Source organism: Bombina bombina, chromosome 5 (genome assembly GCF_027579735.1).
Source record: "Bombina bombina isolate aBomBom1 chromosome 5, aBomBom1.pri, whole genome shotgun sequence".
Taxonomy (NCBI): domain Eukaryota; kingdom Metazoa; phylum Chordata; class Amphibia; order Anura; family Bombinatoridae; genus Bombina; species Bombina bombina.
Window position 1 is genome coordinate 704,588,467 of NC_069503.1, and position 10,115 is coordinate 704,598,581.

The window sequence follows — 10,115 nt, forward strand, 5'->3', positions numbered from 1 at the left end:
TGAACAGTAGGTCGTCAATACTCCAGTAATCCGCTTGCTTGCTCTGCTGCAAAGTGTCCCTGGAATTTTTTTTTAAATGTTGGCAACTATGCTAATGCTCTTGCTAATGTAAAACATTCTGGCAAAAATGTTGTCATATAGTACTGCAGACAAGTGCACGCTCCTCAGCTTACCTTCCTGCTTTCCATCAAAGGATACCAAGCAAACTAAGAAAATTTGATAATAGAAGTAAATTAGAAACTTGTTTAAAATTGTATGCTCTATCTGAATCATAGAGGAAAACAAATATGTCATTTTACATCCCTTTTATAATTGAAAAAAATTAAGTAAATTAAATAAAAAACAATAATAAAATTATCCTATTAAAATTTTTAAAAATGCCACCAATTTTTACATTCATTCCATTCTCTCATTTATTTAAATAACTGCAAATTATTATTTGCTGAGAAATAAGGACATATGAGACCTGCTACTTCCAACAAAGCAAAATCAATTGATTCTAGGTAATTCTTTTTGTGATGACCACATGGAAGAAGGACATGAAACACCTTATCTAAATGGTAAGACACCCACTTTTTAAATAAGGTCTTATGATACATTTATTATTATTATTATCGCTTATTTGTAGAGCGCCAACAGATTCCGCAGCGCTATTAACAAAGGCAGAGTACAAAAAACAGTTATAGGGATCAAATGGGTAGAGGGCCCTGCCAAGAGTTGTACTGTTGTAGTCAGCTCTTAAGAAGGTGATCAACAAACAGCTGGACTCTTAAGCTTACATGCTAGGGGGGTTCAGGGGATTGCAGTGGAGGAGATGAACTGGTATAAAGAAAGGTTAGCGTAGGTTGTATGCGTCCCTGAACAGTAGAGTCTTTAGGGAGCACTTGAAGCTTTTCAAACTAGAAGAAAGTCTTGTGGAGCGAGGCAGAGAGTTCCACAAGATGGGAGCCAGTCTGGAGAAGTCCTGTAAACGGAAGTGTGATGAGGTGACAAGAGAGGAGGAGAGGAGGAGGTCGTGAGCAGAGTGAAGGGGACGGGAGGGAGAGTATCTGGAGACAAGGTCTGAGATATAGGGGGAGCAGTGCAGTTGAGGGCTTTGTATGTCAGAATGAGAATTTTGTGTTTGATCCTAGAGGCAAGAGGAACCCAGTGAAGGGATTGGCAGAGAGGTGCAGCAGATGAAGAGCGACGTGTAAGGAAGATGAGTCTGGCAGAGGCATTCATTAAAAATTGTAAAGGAGCTAGGTGGTAGGTGGGGAGACCAGAGAGGACAGAGTTGCAGTAATCGAGGCGGGAGAGGATGAGAGAGTGGATTAAAATCTTAGTTGTGTCTTGTGTAAGGAAGTGTCTAATTTTAGAGATGTTTTTAAGGTGGAAGCGGCAGGCTTTAGCCAAAGACTGAATGTGATGAGTGAAAGAAAGATCTGAGTCAAATGTGACCCCGAGACATCGGGCATGCGGGGTAGGGGTAATGATGGAGTTGTCAACAGTTATAGAGAGATTGGGGGTGGAGAGTTTAGAAGAAGGGGGGAAAATAAGGAGCTCAGTTTTGGAGAGATTTAGCTTGAGGTAGTGAGAGGACATCCAGTTGGAGATGTGAGAAAGACAGTTAGTGACACGGGTTAGCAAGGAAGGAGAAAGGACTGGTGCAGAGAAGTAGATTTGGGTGTCGTCGGCATACAAATGATATTGTAAACCATGGGACTTTATTAGGGAACCTAGTGATTTCTCTTGTGATTTTGTAACAAGGGCTTAATTAGAGGTGGCCACCACAAATTAGGATCAGTGATGGAAGTCCTTTGTCATGTCATAGTTTCTTTTTATGGCAACTGGACAGAGACCAGGCCATTTATTTTAAAATTATTTTTTGCTTCCCTGTTATGCATTTTGTGGGGCAACAAATGGGCTACCACACCCTCTTTGGCCTAGACCCATTTTGGTATATTTCATGCCACCATACGATCATACAAAAATAAATTGTAAACTTTTTCGCAAACTTTGGGTTTCTCCCTCAAATGATTTACACACAACTACTGTAGTCATAAGACAAATGGTTGTAAAATGTTATCTGAGCTCCCCTTTGTTAAGAAACAGCAGACATGCATGGCTTTGCCATTGTTTTTTGGCAATTATATGGCAGCTAACTGCAGCTGTGCACCACTCTTTTTAAATTCCTGGTAGTGAAGGGGTTATTCAGTAAGCTTGTAAGATTATTTTTTGCTGCACTGTAGGGTTTACCCTCCCCCTTGACACCTACCACCCACTGATCCCTCCCAAACAGCACTCTTCCCTCCTCCCCCCTACTGGTCACCACCATCTTAGGTACTGGCAGACAGTCTGCATTGCAAAGGGACTATTTTAGGCCCGGAATGTTGTACTTTTTACTCTTATGGACCATGCAAAGAAAAAATTAAGGTCCTTTCTTTTAATTGAGGCTGGAATCAACATGTTTATTTTACTAGCAGACAGTCTGCCAGTATATAGCTTAGGGCTTTTTTTAATATATATGTATTTATTTAATAATTTCTGTAGTGTATGGGGTCCCTCCTCACCCTTCCACCTCCCTAATCCCCTCTAACAGCTTCTCTCCATCCACTGTCCACCACCATGTTTGTTACTGACTGCCAGTCTTCCAGTAAATATGTTTTTTTTTTTTTTTTTTTTTTTAATTTAATATAACTATTCATTTATATATATTTTTCTGTAGCATATGGGTCCCTCTCACTCTCCTCACCCCCCCCCCCCCCCAAGCAATTACTTTTTTCCTGTAGTATAGGGTCCCCCCTTCAGCCAAAAGTGTTCTGTAGTGTAGGGCCCCCATCCCTCCTTCTCACTTTATAACCTTTCTGTAATGTAGGGAACCTCGGCCCTCCCTCCCCCTCCTTCACTGGGCCGCCCACCCGTCTCCCTCCTTCCCTCTCACCGCTTCTACTTGGCACCAACAGAGGATTGTTACAGACAGTGGCACAGACGGATTAACTCCCTGATAATCGATCTGGCTTCATATGGTAAGAGAGCACGATCAGGGTGAGGTGCTCTGGGCAAAGTACTGTGTGACGTAGTACCTATGTCCAATTGGCTTAAGGGGTTAAGGGGTAATGTAGGGTCTCTGAAAGAGTCCCCCTTAACAAAAACACCCTGGTACCTAAATAAGCACATGCTTACAATCACCAATCATTTTTTAGATCAGGGTTTAAAAAAAAAAAAAAGCTTTTTACAGGGTCACCATTTACCAATTTAAGAAAAACGTTTTAAATAGTAACATTTTAACAACCAAACAATTACCACAGGGCTTGCTTAAATCATCAATATTCAAATACTATGTTTAAATGTTAATTGTAGTAAGTTTCAAATATTTATTCTACTTAACATTAAAATATTCTTTTTATTCTATTATTTTAAAGTGACGTTGGCTGTAACAACTAAACTTAGTTTAATAAACTGTAGAACTAAAATAAAATAAAATAAATAATAGTATGTTAATGAGAGAAATACCTACACACTGATTTAGGTGCAAACAATTTGATATACCATAAAACTAGTCTTTAATATTTAATAAATAGCATAATAATACTAATTATAGCGTTTTAAAAATTAGAGTAGAAATTCAGTACTTTTCAGTGTATTTTATATTCAAGCTAGAATGTAGTTTGTGCCAAACTATTTGAAAACATTTTTAGCATGTGATTGTTAAATTACTTTGCACTATGTTAACCCAATACATTATTTTTTCTTTTCCATTTCAACAGATTTTTAATGTTAAAGGGACACTAAACCCAATTTTTTTCTTTAAGGATTCAGATGACGCATGCAATTTTAAGCAGCTTTCTAATTTACTCCTATTATCAATTTTTCTCTCTTGTTATCTTTATTTAAAAAGCAGGAATGTAAAGCTTAGGAGCTGTCCCATTTTTTATTCAGAACCTGGATTACGCTTGCTTATTGGTAGCTAAATGGAGCCACCAATAAGCAAATGCTATCCGGGGTGCTGAAGCTAAGCTTTACATTCCTGCTTTTTAAATAAAGATAGCAAGAGCACAAATAAAATTATTAATTCAGATAAGTAAATTAGAAAGTTGCTTAAAATTGCTTTCTCTACCTGAATCATGAGTTAAATTTGATTAGAAAACACAGATCACAACCCTTTTGGTTTTTAGTTAGCTAGAATCAGTAATGCAAAATATGCATGCTTTAATACATTTCTAATCAATTTTGTTTTAGAATGTCTCTTTAAGGTGTTTGTAATATTTATTATCTGTTACACATCTGAATGTACAATGACTTTCTGTCTTTCCTTTTCCGACCCCTCCCTCCCTCTCCTTTCTTTCTTTCTTTCTTTCTTTCTTTCTTTCTTTCTTTCTTTCTTTCTTTCTTTCTTTCTTTCTTTCTTTCTTTCTTTCTTTCTTTCTTTCTTTCTTTCTTTCTTTCTTTCTTTCTTTCTTTCATTATTAAGTTCCTTAGCTTATCAGTAGGTGTCACTCTACAACAAAAATTGCCACATACAGAATAGGAAGCTATGCTAACTGAATATACTGTGATTGATTTGCTGTTGCTTTAGTTCGATATACTTTTGTATTGAATTGAGCTTTTGAAGTTGAAAACTTGATTTTATCAAATAAAAATACATATATCTGCTGCTATCAGCTTGAGCGTTAAAACTTAAAATACCTTAGGATATATGTTAAAAGTCAAAAACAATCATCTTGGTACATGAATCACAGAAGCGATAAATGTCCTCTGGAAAAGCCCGACAGCCTGAAGAATGTCACATTTGGATTTCATGGCATGAGCTGTACATGTCAATAAAATCAGACAGTGTCAGATATTGCTCAGCTCTAGCCCTGCCTTTGTCACTGTAACTTTAATACTTAAAATAATTTGGCTCTAGTGGTATAAGGTTTGGCAGAATGTTGCTACTAGGTTTGAAAATCATAAATCTCATCACCTCCAACCGCACATCAGTACATTTATTTGAAGAGATGTGGTTCTCATTGTAACTGTCTACCAATATATTTGAGATAAAACATCTTTGAAACCGGGACATCAACAAAATATATTTGCAGTTTTCTAATCTCAGTGGACAGAGATACATTGATACAAAGGATGGTCATATCTGTTTTGGACTTTATAGAAAAAGGGAGAGGTAGTCTGCTAATAATCCATGACAATCTATTGTTTAAAAAACCCTATGATAGAGAAGATTTAACATATCAGATTATTAATAGAACAAGGATATGTCAGGTGCAGTCTATGATATGCGAACAACAATGCTGCTTTTGACATATGCAGTTCTTGGACTTTTTACTAAGAATCTAGACTGATTTCAGTTTCTTATATACCAGTGTACTGATGCGTCTGGTTAAAGGGACATTGCATTACAAAAATAGTAACTGTTCCATTAAAAATATATGATTTAAAAACAGGTTTAGAAAAAAAAGGTTGTTCCAGTGCTGAATTAACTAACTTTTTTTCTGTTGGAGTTGTTCCTATTAACCAGTGAGTAAAAGATTCCTATGTATCAGTTGTACACAAACATACACGTCCTGTTAGTTCCATGGTAAATTTAATAAACTTTCACAAACATGATTGTTATTGTGTTGTTCACCTGCTGCTTTCATACAGATACTAAAAAAAAACAACTAGAAAAATACATACAGTTGTGCTCATAAGTTTACATACCCTGGCAGAATTTATGATTTCTTGGCCATTTTTCAGAGAATATGAATGATAACACAAAAACTTTTCTTTCACTCATGGTTAGTATTTGGCTGAAGCCATTTTTTATCAATCAACTGTGTTTACTCTTTTTAAATCATAATGACAACATAAACTACCCAAATGACCCTGATCAAAAGTTTACATACCCTGGTGATTTTGGCCTGCACACAAGTTGACACAAAGGGGTTTGAATGGCCATTAAAGGTAACCATCCTCACCTGTGATTGTTTGCTTGTAATTATTGTGTGTGTATAAAAAGTAAATGAGTTTCTGGACTCCTGACAGACCCTTGCATTTTTCATCCAGTGCTGCACTGACGTTTCTGGATTCTGAGTCATGGGGAAAGCAAAAGAATTGTCAAAGGATCTGCGGGAAAAGGTAGTTGAACTGTATAAAACAGGAAAGGGATATAAAAAGATATCCAAGGAATTGAGAATGCCAATCAGCAGTGTTCAAACTCTAATCAAGAAGTGGAAAATGAGGGGTTCTGTTTGATCCCCCTCATCCACCTCTGTGTTTCACAGTAGTAATGGTGTACCTTTCATCATAGGCCTTGTTGACTCCTCTCCAAATTAAGCGTTTATGGTTGTGGCCAAAAAGCTAAATTTTGGTCTCATCACTCCAAATGACTTTGTGCCAGATGGTTTGAGGCTTGTCTCTGTGCTGTTTGGCGTATTGTAAGAGGGATACTTTGTGGCATTTGCGTAGTAATGGCTTTCTTCTGGCGACTCGACCATGCAGCCCATCTTTCTTCAAGTGCCTCCTTTTTGTGCATCTTGAAACACCGCCACACCACATGTTTTCAGAGAGTCCTGTATTTCACCTTGCATCCCAAACAATTTTCCTGGCAGTTGAGGCTGAAATTCTAGGTGGTCTACCTGACCGTGGTTTGGTTTCAACAGAACCCCTCATTTTCCACTTCTTGATTAGAGTTTGAACACTGCTGATTTGCATTCTCAATTCCTTGGATATCTTTTTATATCCCTTTCCTGTTTTATACAGTTGAACTACCTTTTCCTGCAGATCCTTTGACAATTTTTTTGCTTTCCACATGACTCAGAATCCAGAAACGTCAGTGCAGCACTGGATGAAAGATGCAAGGGTCTGTCAGGGGTCCAGAAACTCATTGACCTTTTATACACACACACTAATTACAAGAAAATAGATCAGAGGGGAGGATGGTTACCTTTAATAGTCATTCAAACCCCTTTGTGTCAACTTGTGTACATGTTATCAGGCCAAAATCACCAGGGTATGTAAACTTTTGATCAGGGTCATTTGGGTAGTTTCTGTTGTCATTATGATTTAAAAAGAGTAAACACAGTTGATTGATAATAAATGGCTTCAGCCTAACACTAACCATGAGTGAAAGAAAAGTTTTTGTGTTATCATTCATATTCTCTGAAAAATGGCTAAGAAATCATAAATTCTGCCAGGGTATGTAAACTTATGAGCACAACTGTATGTAATAACTAGTATGATTATTTTGGACATTTACTACTAGACTGGTACCAATGGATTCCCTCAGCAGTTTAGTAATGCAGCTGTTTTATGGTAAAAGGTAAAAACTCAACAGTCAAGAATAAACTCCAGAATATTTAATAAAATTAAACAGTGCAGCAAGCTCTACTACAGGATCCAATTCCAAACACTACTCAAAGTAATTGTAAACTCGTTATGATGATCTGTACCGCAACTAGGTTGTGTATAGCAAGGTACTGGAAAAAATAAATACCAGACTTTTCCATAATCTACGTAAAATTGAATATTTATATCAAGGAGCCGAATTATCATTGTGCGAGCGGACATGATCCGATATTGTGGATTGTGTCCGCTGCACATCGATAAATGCCGTCAGCATACGTTCTCGGCATTTATCATTGCACCAGCAGCTCTTGTGAACTGCTGAAGCAATGCTGCTCCCTGCAGATTCGCGGCTGCTAGCAGGGGGTGTCAATCAACCTGATCGTATTAGATCGGGTTGATTTCCGGCTATGTCTGTCCGCGGCCTCAGAGCAGGCAGACAGGTTATGGAGCAGCGGTCTTTAGACCGCTGCTTCATAACTTGTGTTTCCGGAGAGCCTGAAGGTTTGCCTGAAACACGGGGCATATCTTCAGACCTACTAGTTCAAAAAGACAGCTTTATAGAATTGTGGGAACCTTGGATCATGTACTATGAGGCGAACAGAAGGAACACGAGGAGAGATCCTCTTCAGTAGACCGGGCTCCCATGCAGCAGGGCATACAGATACAACGCGGTCAAATAGACCTGTGACCATAGGGTGAGTCTAGATTTATAGATACATATTTTGTGTTATTAAGCAAGTCTGTGAGAAATGTTTTCTCTGTATCACTGAATATTGTTTTGTGTAACGATTTCTGTTTTGTGATTTACTATCTATGTAAAAACTAATAAACACAAAACAATTAAACAGTGCAGTAGTGCTGAGAGGATGATTTTTTTCTTTTTCTTTTATGTGACCAGCAGCCATTTTATTATAAATTTAAATTCTTTAGATAATATTTATTAAAGGGACATGAAATCCACAAATTTTCTGTCATGTTTCAGATAGAGCACGTGATTTTAAACAACTTTCCTATTCACTTCTATTATAAAACCTTCTTTGTGCTTTAGTATCTTTTGTTGAAAAGCAGAGACAGTCTGGAGGACTTTATGGCAGTAGTTTTGCAAGAATGTTATCCATTTGCAAGAGCACTAGATGGCAGCACTATTTCTTGTCATGTAGTGCTCCAGTTGCCTAACCTAGGTATCTCTTCAACAATAGAATGTAGAATACTATCGGCTAGATTACGAGTTTTGCGGTATGAGTGAAAAAGCAGCGTTAAGGCTCATAACACTGCTTTTTCACTACCGCTGGTATTACGAGTCTTGCAGATTTAGGGGCACCGCACACTTTTTTGGCCGTACCGCAAATTAACTTATGCAATTTGCGTAAAGTCTTTTTTCAATGGTACTTCCATAGCGCCGGTATTACAAGCTTTTTCTGGGAGGCCAAAAAGTGAGCGGTACAGCCTATCCTGCAAGATTCGTAACGCATTCTAAAGTTAGTAGTTATGAGTTTTACGCTACAAAGCTGTAGCATATAACTAATAACTAAAGTGCAAAAAAGTACACTAACACCCATAAACTACCTATTAACCCCTAAACCGAGGCCCTCCCGCATCGCAAACACTAAAATAAAATTATTAACCCCTAATCTGCCGCTCTCGACATCGCCGCCACTATAATAAACATATTAACCCCTGGTTAACACTAGTTAAATATTATTAACCACTAATCTGCCGCCCCTAACATCTCCGCCACCTACCTACATTTATTAACCCCTAATCTGCCGCCCCCAATGTCGCCACCACTATGATTAAGTTATTAACCGCTAAACCTAAGTCTAACCCTAACCCTTACACCCCCTAACTTTAATATAATTAAAATAAATCTAAATAAAACCTACTATCTTTACCTAAATAATTCCTATTTAAAACTAAATACTTACCTATAAAATAAACCCTAAGATAGCTACAATATAACTAATAGTTACATTGTATCTAGCTTAGGGTTTATTTTTATTTTACAGGCAAGTTTGTATTTATTTTAACTAGGTACAATAGTTACTAAATAGTTATTAACTATTTACTAATTACATAGTTAAATTAAATACAAATTTACCTGTAAAATAAAACCTAACCTGTCTTACACTAACACCTGGACTCCTCACTCTCCATGGACCGACAAATCAATGCCATCACCTCAACATCCTTCCACATTCTCCACCTGCTACGAAAAATCTTCAAGTGGATCCCTACCGAAACCAAGAAAACAGTCACCCACGCCCTCGTCAGCAGCCGGTTAGACTACGGCAACGCACTCTATGCCGGCTTCACCATCAAACTCCAAAAGAGACTCCAACGTATCCAGAACGCCTCAGCCAGACTCATCCTTGACATCCCCCTCCAATGCCACATCACCAAACACCTAAGGAACCTTCACTGGCTCCCCATCAACAAGAGAATCACCTTCAAGCTCCTTACCCACGCGTTCAAGGCCCTACACAACATCGGATCTGAATATCTCAACCACCGTGTAAATTTCTACAACCCCCGCCAGACATCTCCGATCGGCCAACCAAGCACTCGCAGTCATCCCCCGCATCAGCAAATCCACAGCGGGTGGAAGATCCTTCTCCCACATGGCGGCAAAGACATGGAACACCCTCCCGCTTCACCTCAGACAATCCACCTCCCTTACAAAGTTCAGAAAGGACCTCAAAACCTGGCGGTTTAGGGGTTAATATGTTTATTTTAGTGGCGGCGATGTCCGGAGTGGCAGATTAGGGGTTAATAAGTATAATGTAGGTGTTGGCGATGTCGGGGCGGCAGAT